The following is a 13573-nucleotide window of genomic DNA, read 5'->3' as shown; positions in this document are numbered from 1 at the left end:
GGCACGTGGGTTTTTTGCTTTCTTGGCAGTTTGCATTTTTTTTGATTAGCTGGTTATTGTTCCCTTTCCAGCAGTCTTATGTATTACAATAAAATCACATTGAAATTGTTTTGCTAAAGCCCAGAATTCATAAATCTAAGGCAAATAATTCCATATTGAACTCCCAAACAGAGATCTACCTTTGGAGGTGTGGGGCTTTTTTTCAAACCATAACAAAGCAGGAGATTTGTGATGAAAGCTGATTCTCCGTCTATAACCTGCCCTATATTTAGTACTGCAGGGGCTTCCTATGTTGGGTGAGTGATGATCTGAGTCTCTGAGTATGCCATCCCAATGGCCAATCTACCCAGATATGCATGTTTATAGGAAGTCCCTGTGTATGGCATCACTTGTTTGGGGAGCTTTCTTCAAGAGAACTGCAAAAAGAAACGGACTAGTGGCACCTTAGAGACTAACAAGTTTATCTGAGCATAAGCTTTTGTGAGCTACAGCTCACTTCATTGGATGTATGCAGTGGAAAATACAGTGGGGAGATTTATTATAAAGAATTATAACATTCAAAAACCAGTCGGAGAACACTTCAATCTCTTTGGTCACTTGATTACAGACCTGAAAGTGGCAATTCTTCAACAAAAAAACTTCAAAAACGGCCTCCAAAGAGAGACTGCTGAGTTGGAATTAATTTGCAAACTGGATACAATTAACTTAGGCTTGAATAAAGACTGGGAGTGGATGTGTCATTACACAAAGTAAAACTATTTCCCCTTGTTTATTCCCCCCCCCCACACACACACACACTGTTCCTCACACGTTGTCAACTGCTGGAAATGGCCCACCTTGATTATCACTACAAAAGGTTCCCCCCCCTCCCCGCTCTCCTGCTGATAATAGCTCACCTTACCTGATCACTCTTGTTACAGTGTGTATGGTAACACCCATTGTTTCATGTTCTCTGTGTATATAAATCTCCCCACTGTATTTTCCACTGCATGCATCTGATGAAGTGAGCTGTAGCTCACGAAAGCTTATGCTCAAATAAACATATTAGTCTCTAAGGTGCCACAAGTACTCCTTTTCTTTTTGTGGATACAGACTAACATGGCTGCTACTCTGAAACCTGTTCAAGAGAACTATAATTTGACATGAAGTGGGGCTCAGCCATTGACAGGCAGGATAAGCAGGCAAAATTCCTGATTTCTGTATGATTCTTCTGTGTTAAAGCTGCATTGTTTGTGGAGATGAGGACCCTCCAATTCCTAGGATGACCAGGGCTAGCTGGAGTGATACTTCTCCCTGGCAATCCCCAGATGGCATAATTCAGAGTAACCCCCCCCCCAAGCTGCTCTTAATTATGCATATGGTCCACCTGGCCCCCAGATGGGCACAGGATTAGCCTCAGACTGCCCTTCTTCCTCAACCCTGGTCCTGTTCTGGGTGGAGCTTGGCAAGACCCAAGGATTAGGGACCAGGAGTTCGCACCCTAGGCTTCTTTTTCTCTGTGCACCAAAGTTCACAGGCTCTTTCTCTACACTTCAATCTCCAGCCCTATTGTGGTTCATGTTCTTCCCATGATCCTTCTGCTGCTCCCTTCTATCTATTTCAGGGCTCCAAAGCCTTTTAGGGTCTCTTCTGTGCCCAGTGGCTTGCTTTTCTCTGCCAACAGCACCCTGGTGTCTTCCCTTCACAAATCGCCATCACATCTTCCTGATGTTCTTCTTTGCCATCCCCTCTGAGGCAGGCCCTGCTTTTCCATGGTGCTGAGGGTGAGTAAGATGCATGATGATGACACAATAATTTTTTTTTTTTTTTGAACAGCAGTGCTTGGGAGTGATTCAGAAAAGAGGCATCAGCAAAAGAACTTGAGCCTTAGAACTTGAGCCTTTCAAATTGTCCTATCCTCTGACTCCTGCTGGAAACCCATAAACCTCAAGTGTGTTGGAGATTTTAATCAAACTCATTCTCTCGTCACTATAAACAAATAATTGTTAGTGTTAAGCTTTGGGTAATGGATTCTCCTGAACAAATTCTCCTGAACAAGATGCTGACTGGTTTATTCTGAAGCCTTATCCTACTCCTAACATTACATTCAGTCAGCTAAAATATAGCTAATTTCTGTGATATTCAGAACTGAAGAAAGGGTAATTAGTGGTGTTTGTGTATTTGGAAAAAGCTGATTCTTGCAGGAAAACATGAACTCTGACTCGTACAAAGACCTTTATATGGCAGACCCCACATGAAGAGCTGTATCCACCTCTCCATGTAGAGGAAGGAAGGACCAGAAAACCGACCACTTTGGCCAAAACTGTGTCCACAGGAGTTGGGAAAGGTTGAGCCAACACGATATTGCAAAAAGAAAAGGAGTACTTGTGGCACCTTAGAGATTAACCAATTTATTTGATCATAAGCTTTCGTGAGCTACAGCTCACTTCATCGGATGCATACAATCTGATGAAGTGAGCTGTAGCTCATGAAAGCTTATGCTCAAATAAATTGGTTAGTCTCTAAGGTGCCACAAGTACTCCTTTTCTTTTTGTGAATACAGACTAACATGGCTGTTACTCTGAAACGATATTGCAAGCAACTTTAAGTGCATTTTCAACAAGTCAGCAGAGTCTCTGGACATGAATTTCTGGTCCTTTCACTTGTGAGGAGCCTAGAAGATATAAATAAACAAATAAAATGACAGTAAAGAAATCAATAGGCTGGAAAGAACAAAAAGCTGGGCACCACTTCTGCTGCTGGAAGCTCAGAGCAACCTGATGAAATAACATGCTTCTTATGTAAAATGAGTCCATTAATTTGAAAGGTGTATCCCAAGATTTCTCTTTCAATGTCCTGAACTCCCCAAATCCTTAGAACTGCCAACTGTACAGTGGTGTGAGATTGGTTGAGAGAAATCTGTTAGAGTGAAGGGGAGAATGGGGGGGATAACACAAAAATGAGATTGCAAGCCTGCCAGATAATGCAAAGTTTGGCTCTGACTGTGAGGGATCTGAAGATGCTGATATTGTGTCCATATTGTACTCATCCAAGGGTGCGATTCCTGTAAACTGTAATTAGGTTTTTTTTAATTAGCATAGTTTTGAGATAGTTAAACAGTAGAGCATCCATATCCAAATAAAAAGATAAAACACAAACACGGAGCTAAGAAGTGGCCTAGAATGGGTTAACAAACACTTATGAGTCCACGGTTGAATGTACAAGAAAGAACAGCGTAAAAAATGGATTCGAACTCTAAGTGCAGGGGGAAAGAGTGACAGAACTATCCCATTGTTTTCCAAACAGTTTCACAGTCAGTTGATTCCTGTTTATTTTGTAATGAAAACATGTGTGCATTGAGGATTTGTAAGGAGTGATCAAAACCAGAAATAAATGCAATGGTGAAATGACTCAAGAATTTCATTGTACGAACAAGGCTGTCTTTAGCAATAGCAAATCACATTTTTACTAGTCACTCCTGTCTAAGCAGTTAGTCAGTTTACCCCTGAGCAGAGAACCAGCACAAAAGCCTATGTGCCACTTAAGCTGTCAAAACAAGGCATTTAGTGAGATTTAAATAGGGGCATAAGCCTTTGTGCTGACCTTCTACACAGAAGTGAATGTTGCCCTTAAAGAATTTGCCTGGAAACGTCACCATTTCTCCTAGATGATGACTAAAAGAAAATATATAGCGATGAGAGTTCTATGTCAGACACAGGCCCACATGCAGTTCTTTTACAGTTAAAGTGTGGGTCACAGAGCCCCCCATGTACCCTTATTCTCTGCCTACCAGACTGGGCGGGGAGCAGGACTAGGGGCTTATGTCCTGCATGGAGGAGGGCTTTAGCTTCACGGGGGTGGAGGTGGGGCTCTTGGGGCAGAAGCCCTGCACCCATAGGCGCATGGTGTGTGTCTTGCGGCTCTCAAACTTCTGAAGATTATTGCATGTGGCTTGGAGGGTCAGTAAGTTTGGCCTATTATTTGTGAGGTGCTGTGGTTTTTAAACAGTATTAGTCAGAAAGTAAAGTCTTGAGACAAACCCTTCTAGTAATGAAAATTCTTCTTGTGAGCTCTCCGTGGTGCTTGTTTGATGGGGAGCTACTTCCTTTCACATACGGGAGTCTGGAAATGACATTTCACCAGAAATATAGATTTTTGTTTTTGTTTTTGTTTTTACAAGGAGCTTTGCAGAGCCAGCGAGCACTCTTGGCTATCTGGCATTTTCTTCTTGGTTTAAGCAAAGATACTTCATAAGTTCATATGTCACAATGTTACACCAGCTGTAACTTTTATGTTTTTCTGAAGTGTTATTTTTGAGGACGTTTCAGAATTACCATTTAAAAAGAAACTGTCTTTTCAGTCTCCAGTTGCAAATTTTACAAAATCCAAGACTGAGAGCAATGTTTCCATATTTTTAAATTCCAGTGCAATTGGGGGTTGAAGAGAAGGGAAACAAAGGTGGGTGTGGGTGTGTGTGTGTGTGTGTGTGTGTGTGGTTGAATTCAAATTTTTCTCTACACATTGCAACCCAAACATTACCACACAATGCTAGTGCCTGGCATCCAGAAAGTGAAATGATTGAGAAACAAACTAAAAAAAACCTAACTCTTCTATTTTATTGTCCTCACTCCAAGCAAAGCAAAACGTAAAAAGGAAACAACTGTAGATAGTGCTAAGTAAATTATATTTTTAAAATTCATTAAACCTTTCTATTTTAAATAGATGATGATTAAGCAGAGGCTGTTCTTATGAATATTTTTGGCTGAATTATGCTGAGCATAGAATGGCTGTAAATCTTTTTCCTTGACAGACCATCATATCAAACTGTTCTTGAGTGTCACTCTAAAATGACAAGTTTTTGAAGGGAAGGGAAGTCCCACCCTTCACACTGACCATGCAAGTAGATGTAACACTCTCAATCAATAAATAGTCAACTGAGAACAAATTCACATTTACAATGTCAACCTGCCTCTGAAAATTGCAGATACACTGAAATCAATAATTAGTTATTTCACTGTTTGGACTCAATAATCCCCATATAGACAAAGTTCTCCTACAGAGTAGTAATCATTGGTAATTAAAGTTCTACGTCTCAAAGTACCTTAATTTATCACACTGGCTAGCGCTAGAGGTAGTCTTAGGTCATGTCTACATTAGCACTTTATGTCAGCAAAACTTTTGTCATGCAAGGGTGTGAAAAAACACCTCCCACCCCCATAGCAATATAAGTTTTGCCAGCATAAGGGCTCATGTGCACAGCTCTGTGTTGGTGGGAGACGCTCTCCCACCAACATAGCTACCACAGCTCTTTGAGCTGGTTTTATTATGTCGATGGGAAAGCTCTCTCCCATCAGCGTAACGTGGTTACACGAACGCTCTTACAGTGGCACAGCTGTATCGCTACTGTAAGCTTGTAAGTGTAGACATGGCCTTACTTTCTCTGAAATCGCTTTCTTGTAGGCCCAAACCCATAGTCTTTCAGAAATCTCTGAATAAACTTCAGGGTAGGGGGAGAGGATGAAGCTGAGCGTGATTCATTCTCTGGCCTGTATTAGACTGGAAGTCAGACTAGATTATCACAACGGTTCCCTTCTGATCTTGCAATTTCTGAATCTATAAGAGAGAGGGTTGGGAGGGACAACGAGGCATCAAGAAGAGCCAGGGAAGTGTTTTAAGAGATGATGGCAGACAAGGAAAGGAGAAGTAGCAATCGGTGGAGTCTGGGGAGCATCTGAGAAGGGCACATGTGGGGGGATCCAGCAAACAAGGGGAATGCTAAAGAGTCAGAATTACAATGCTGAATGGCTGTATCTCTAGCATCAAATGGAAGCTGAAGCTGAACATGAAGGAAGGATCTGTACATACCTTTCAGTGTCTCTTTGTAGGTTCTTCCATGGCTAGAAGCCATCTCAGGTTACCTTAGTCCTGAGTTTACTCTGAAAAGAGATTGTTGACAGGCCTAGGCAGACTTAAATGCCCAACGTTGAATTGAAGTGTTATGTCATATCCATGCTCGGATCTGTGCTTAGGTTGGCGTCTCTCTTTGTCTATACAGTACATAGTACTTGCTGTGTATGCGGTTTTTGCCTGCAAAAATTAGAGCTGCTTGGTCCAATGCACATTGAAAGGTGGGTGGATGGGTGGGTGTTCATGTGAGTTTAATAACTAATCTTACTGCTGGTTGAACATTTTTTGCACAACAAAAAATGGTAGTTTCATCAGAACAGAAATTTTCTGTGGGTAAATACCAATGTCAACAAAACCTTTTGATCTTTTTCTGCTTGGGACAATTAAAGCAACGATTTCATTTTGAATCAACATTTCTAAAGGATACCACACATTTCCCAAACAGATAACATGTTCACTTTACTGATACCTATAAATTGACTGTAGATCCCTGGTTACAATGTGCTATTCCAAAGCTTATGCAAAGCTTGCAAGGAATTAAACATACAAAACTAGATCTTTCATCAGTTTACCAGCAGGTGGCATTAACAGAGCAGTGAAAGAAATTTTAGACCATTACCATTGGAACTAGTTGAATAGGTTGCAATGAACATTTTTAGTAAATTTATTTCTGTTAACGTTATCTGCCAACGTGTTTCAGTTTTTACAAATCTGATCTTTGTTTGAAATTATCTGACAAATGTGTTAGGCAAACAATTTTGTGCCTTTCCGTCACTTGCAAACCATTCACTGAGATGATTGCCTCCAGTCTGTTATTTATAGTTCTACTATTTATGCTATGTGATTGGTTACCTAAGAAACTGGGTATTGTTTCTGCTCCTTGACTGGATGACTGAAATATTTATAAAAAGGACGAGGGGCTTGAAAAAATCACTAAAGTTGTGACTATTTGCACAAAGATCTTGTGAATATCTGCAACACTTCCAGAATAAATCCTATTTTCATCATGGTTTGGATACTCATTCCAAAAGCACTCTTGTAAACAAACCTCTCCTGTGAATGTTTGCAGCAAGCGGATAGATGAAGGTCACAAAAGCTGTCAAAGCAAATTTACTTTATTTTTTATTCAAATGAATTTTGTTTTTATTATTCTTATTATTTTTGTTGTTGTTTTAAGCATTTGCTCATCTCTAACTGCCACTCACTCTTGCTTATAACAGTTTCAGTATAAACTGGCTTCCTTGTTATTTATCAAGTGCTTTCTCCAAAGGAGCACATCCATCCAGATAGATCCACTCTTCTGTCTCTGAAATTTTTGGATGACTTGTGATCCATTTGTCTGTTTGTAAACGGGCCTGTAAACTAAAGCCTTATTTCCAAAGGTCACAATTCACCAGTGAAACTGAGGACAGGCAGGGAGGATGATGCAAATCAAATTAATGACGGTCCTTTGGAGGTCTTTACTGTCAAACAAATTGTTTTAGTAAAGGATTCCCCAGGAGAATGGAGGGAGTGGATTAAAGTGTATGTTCTGGACCAGTAATATTTGTTTAAAGTGAGTGGGAAGGTAGCTACCTGACACTTTTGCTGTCATAAAGGCTATAATTGCCACCCATAAATCTCAAGCTTTCCCAGAGATAGCCAGTACTGCTGTACAACCTACTGTAAAACTGTATGATATGATGGACTTTGCTAAGAGGACCCCACCACTACTGGAAACAGAAAATTCATGGGTGAATTCCTGGCTCCATTGAAGTCAACAGCAAAACTCCCATTGACTTCAGCAGAGCCAGGGTTTCACCCCATGTATTTGTATGAACAAGTTTCTGTTGCAGCAAGGGAAATATATATAAAATCAGTCTTGGTATATGTACACACCATGAAAATGTTTGAAAACTTTGGCTTACTGTCTTGTAGTGATTAGAATGCCAACTTATTGCTATAATCTCCATAATTTGTTGACAGATACGAGTTCAGTGTAGGATGCAGGAAGTGTAAAGAATGTGTGTCAAATGCTGGCAGTGGCAATATAAGTAGCACAAAAGAAAACAGGGTAGCTCTGAGTAAGGAAGCTCCTCATTTTCAAACCAAGTAAGGGTAACTGATTTCTAAACAATTTAAGGAACAAGAACACCCAAGATGTGTTTCTTGAAGCCATAATAAAAGAGATAATGGTTTGTATATGTCCCTTACATTACTAGTGCTGGAGACCCATATAATATGATCATGGGGAAAATTGCTTTCACAGAGGCCCTCATTCTACACAGTACCAGTGTGTGCGTCCAGTCTATAATTCCAGTGGTATATTTTGTTTCTTAGAACAACCAACCAATACCGGTTTAGAACATGACATGAAAGGACGATTAAATTCTAGACGTAATTCCCAAATTGTGCCAGTTTTCAAAGCAGCCCCTTTATATAGGCTTACGCTTCAGCAATGATGTTTGAACATACAAATCTATTGTCTCTGCTGACTAATTATGATGCTACCTGTGTTGTTCTTTGGCAAGCAATCAGAATTTATTCACAGGTATTTTTGCCAGCTATGCTTTGGAAAATGCTTTCCAATAAGGCTCCACTTTTTATGCTTTATTAATACTTATTGCTTACTGGATGCAGTTGTACATTTATCTATTTGCCTTGGAGAGCTTGAACAAAATGCAGCAAAAGGTTTTCAGTAGAAAAGAAAAAAGAAATGGCTGACTGTAGATTGTGCTTATTATGCAGTTGTTCATGGCATGTTAGCTAGATCTCAGTTATACACCAGACTAACTTTCCCCACTTTTAGTATAAGTACCAAGTTCTGATGCAAATTATAACCATGCACAGACAACTAAGGCCCTGATTCAGCAAAGCTCTGATTCACACACTTAACGTTTGTTGCATGAGAAGTCCCATGTACTGTGATGTGTAGAGGTGCCAACGCCATGGCTAGAGCACCCATGGGGGAAAAAAAGTAGTGGGTGCTCAGCATCCACTGGCAGCCTCGCTGATCAGCTTCCGCCCTTCCCCCCCAGCATCTCCCATCCACCAGCAAGCCCTGCCGATCAGCTCCTTCCTTTCCCCCACAGCGCCTCCTGCCCGCCAGTGATCAGCTGTTCAGCAGCATGCAGGAGGCACTGGGGAGGAGCTTGGGGGGAAGGGAAGGGGTTGAGTGGGGTCGAGCACCCCGCAGGAACTCAGAAAGTCGACGCCTCTGCTGCTGGATCAAGGCCAAATTCCTGAAAGGAACTGGAAATCTGAAGAGACTTGCTATACTCTTATAAGTATACTAGCTGAAACTGTTATGCTCATCATTCACTTCGGGGAAAATGTCAACTATGGTTACACTGAGGGTATGACACTTTATTTCTGTGGCAGGGTGGGTGAGGTAATACCTTTTTTATTGGACCAAGTGCTGTTGGTGAGAGAGACCCACCTTGTCTGTGCAGAAGAAATGTCTTCTATGAGGCCATTGGAAAAGACAGAGTATTACATCCCGAACATATTAGATGTAGGTATGACGTATGAGCCATCTAAATCCATCTAGACACCTTTCAGTCAGTAAAAAAAATTATGTATGAAAACTACTAATCGCCTGTGCATAATTTTGACACACTAATAACATGGCCACAAGTTCAGTGAATAGATTCATTTATAATGTATTGCATTGCCATAAAACAGAATTTAAAATTATGAACTTCTCCCCATCCTATCAGCAAACTGTTATAATCAATTGTGGTCTTCATACTTTATTAGCTTTTAAAACAATATGTGCTTTGGGCCAAATGCCACTCCACGTTACACTGCACAACCCCATTGACTTCACGGTTGCACAGTTGTAACAGAAGGATCTGGTCTCTTTTATCAAACTTCCTAAACTACATACTGTGACGGGGCAAGGCCAGATGGCTATAGAAAAGTAGTGGGAGATAGATAGATAAATATATTAGCTCCAGGCTAAACAAATCCCTGGTACCAGGTTAAGTGAAATGGAAGCTGCTCCAGGTCAATTAAGACACCTGGGGCCAATTAAGAACTTTCCAGAAGGCAGGGAGAATGCTAGGTTGATTGGGACATCTGAAGCCAATCAGGGGCTCACTAAAACTAGTTAAAAGTCTCCCAGTCAGTCAGGTGGGTGTGCATGTCAGGAGCTGTGGGAGGAAGTTGTGCTGTTGGAGAGGCTGAGTAGTACACACCTCATCAGGCACAAGGAAGGAGACCCGGAGGTAAGGGTGAAGTGGAGCTTGAGGAAGTGAGGGCTGCTGTGGGGGAAGTAGCCCAGGGAATTGTACGTCATGTTTCTAAAAGGTCAGCTACCATAGCTGATACTATTAGGGTCCCTGGGCTGGAGCCCGGAGTAGAGGGTGGGCCTGGGCTCCCCCCCAACCTTTGCCCCCTGATTAATCACTGAGACTGGGAGACAACAGAGACTGTGCAAGGAAGGATAACTTCTCCTCACCTCCCTTGCTGGCTTATGATGAAAATGGCTCAGTAGACTGTGACCCTTGTCTCTAGAGAAAGAAGGGTTATGTGGAGGGTCACAGTGAGCCTCTGAGGCTAGTGAAATCCTCCAGGAAACGCGGGACCCACGGAGGCAAGGACAGAGCTTTGTCACAATACTTACAACTTACGGGCCAAATCCTCTCATCTTATTGGCATGTGTAGCCAAGTGGGTAAGACTAGCAGGAGTTAGACTTTATTCATATAGGCTGGGGTTGTCTACATCATTGATGACTTCCAATTCCAAAACAAGACTATTGAGAGCAAATCTGCTTCTTTAGCAGGATTACAATGCAATATTTATTATAACAATGCAAAAATGTCTCTGCATCAGTGAGCTACAATTTCTAATTGTCATAAATACATGTAATGGCTTGCATGCTTCAGTGCTAGCATGAGAGACTAATTTTGCAGTGTAGATAAACAAGATTGTGGCTTCCAACAGACCATTTGAAGGGAAAATTGTCCTTGAGCTGAGACACCATTTTCTAACAGGGTTACAGTAGACTCTTGTGTGCTTAGACAGCTGTAAAAGCCACATTGATTGATTAATATACTGTTCTACAATTCAGATGTCAAACTATTAAGGGCTGAATTTTGATTATGGCTGTTGGGACACTACCATACACATAGCATGTAATGAGACTTGTTTGCTAAATTCAGTAGATGTTGGCATAGTTTGGAAAATGGGTTACTTTAACATAATTAAGGAACTTAAACTGTGTTTAAGTTAAAACATCTCAGTACTGGTTTCAACCCTTAGGGAAGTAGACCGTTCCCAAGGGCAGGTCATCTGGGAGCTAGCTAATTTCTTACGTGTACCATGCTATTAGTGGAGGGCGTCATGCAGAGAGAAGGCAGCTGTCTGGCGGTTGGGAAATGGAGCTAGCTATGGATTCATAGGATGCAGCAAGTCTCTTTCCCTGTCCTGTTCTACTGATGTGACCCTGTTGTTGGTCACTGACTCCTTTCTCCCCATGCCAAGCCAGAGATGGGAAGGGACCAATATAAATCCTACAGTGGTTCAATGCATTCTGCAACCAAGCAGAATCAGGTGACCATCAACTGACTAGGGCTCTCAGGTGCTTGGAGATGAGGAAAGGCAAGAGTGATAGAAGAGACTGATTGACTTTCAATCAGACATAGGCACCTAATTCACTTTTGGAAATGGGCCTTACGCTACTGAGTCACTTAGGCACTTTAAAAAAAATTACCACTAGTCTCTTAAAGCCACCTTGGAGCCTATTCAAAGAAAGAAGTGATATTCCTATAGCATGGGAGAGCAAAGGTGAGGTAGCTATCTGTGGTACTGCAATGCAACATCATTTGTGTTTTAAGGGTGTATTTGACACAATAGAAATGGGCATAGTAGAAATGCCTAACATAGAACTTTGCCCTGACCTGGGTTGGAATCTAACTACCCTCCTTACCCTTGGTAACATGATTATGTGCTGCAGATGAAAGATAAGATTCTTTGCAAGTAATTCTCTAATCCATACCCATCTTGAATTATCAAATATTTTTTTGGATTGGTAGCATTTGTGGTAGGCATAGCAGCTCTTCATCAGCAAGACAAACTGGGATGTATCCCCACCATCAAATGTTATACCAATCCAGAACATGGCCTCTGTTGCTAATACTGCTGTTGATCTCTTATAAGGTGAAGTGTAATTTTGATCACTGTAGACAACCATTTTAACTGTGAGCATCCTGATACTGCCCACAAAGACATTTAGTGAACTAAAGTAATAATTATATTTAGATTATACTGATATGTCAACTTTTGGGGCAAGAAAGTACATCCTATATCTAAGGAAACATACAATTTACAGATGTGCATTTTATTATTCAAACTCATAATGTGTAATCTTTCTTTTAGCGCTAAGTAAAGCTTGGAGTTTCACTATGCAAGCTCAATCAATTCTTGTTTTGTACTGCCATAGAACTTAGAGTTGCCAATCAAGGGGCTACCAGCTAGGGTGACCAGATGTCCCGATTTTATAGGGACAGTCCCAATATTTGGGGCTTTTTTCTTATATGGGTGCCTATTACCCCAAACCCCCATCCCGATTTTTCACACTTTCTATCTGGTCACCCGATTACCAGCAGCCAGTTTGGCCCCAGGCACAAGTTAGAGCAGCTACAGGGCTCAGCTGAAGTGGCCTCCTGGACTGTTTTGCTGGTCCTGAATTCCTGAATGGTAGTGCATTCTGGCCACACCCGCTCCCACTATTGCAACACCCTTCCACCAGGAGAGGGGAAGGGCAGAAGCAGGTGATGCAGCATTATTTAGGGTGGCTTTTCACTAGCAGACGTTTCCCCAGGCAAGGAATCCTCAGCTGGCTATTTAAAGAAGCTTTCCACCCCCTTTGTGTCACCAGAGCAGTGCAGAGGGTACAGAGTGGGAGCCTGGACTTGGACCCTTGCCTTGGCACCCAAGATATTAGCTTCTAATAGGCACTAACATGTCATTTATCGAGATGAATCATTTTTTCATTAATCCCATACCTTTATAATGGGCTCGATGACTGTTTCAAGACTGAATTTCATATCCAGTGGGAAGGAGCAGTAAAAATTAATTTTTATTTTATCTTGAATGATAATCCCATCTTCCAATAAAGAGTATTGCTATAGGGGGCATGTCTTTCATTTTTCTTTGGGGAAAACAATTAAACCATTATAGCTTCTGGATTTGGTAGATTTATATGGTACAGTATCTGCACGTAGTGCCATTCAAATTTCATCTTGTTGCAAGTATTATGAATTGCCTGCCTGGGTTTTTTTCCCCTCTCGGTATGAGGCAATCAAACAATCTTATCTGCTCATTCTTCTGTTTGAATCTATTCTCTCAGAACCTCAAATGATAGGTTCTCTGTTTGTAATAAATATATTTTATTATTGAGTGTTCAGAATCTCCAATCTAGATGAGAGCCCCTTTGTGCTAGACACTGTACGTGCACCTAGAGATTGGCCCTGTCCCAAAGAATTTACAATCTAAATAGACAAGACAGTCAATGGGACAGAAAACATAGGCACTGGGATGGAAAAACGAGGCAAATATCCTGCCAATATCTTAAAACATATTAGGAGAGTTAGGCAGTGCTTGGCAGTAAATACCAATGGTTTGATTTTAGGTCTGGGCTGCAAAGGAGCAGGCTGGATCTGGGTTCTTTAATCCACCATCCATATGCTTTAAGAGTTTCCA

Source organism: Lepidochelys kempii, chromosome 10, assembly GCF_965140285.1.
Source record: "Lepidochelys kempii isolate rLepKem1 chromosome 10, rLepKem1.hap1, whole genome shotgun sequence".
NCBI lineage: Eukaryota > Metazoa > Chordata > Testudines > Cheloniidae > Lepidochelys > Lepidochelys kempii.
Note: the sequence above shows the minus strand (reverse complement) of the source record.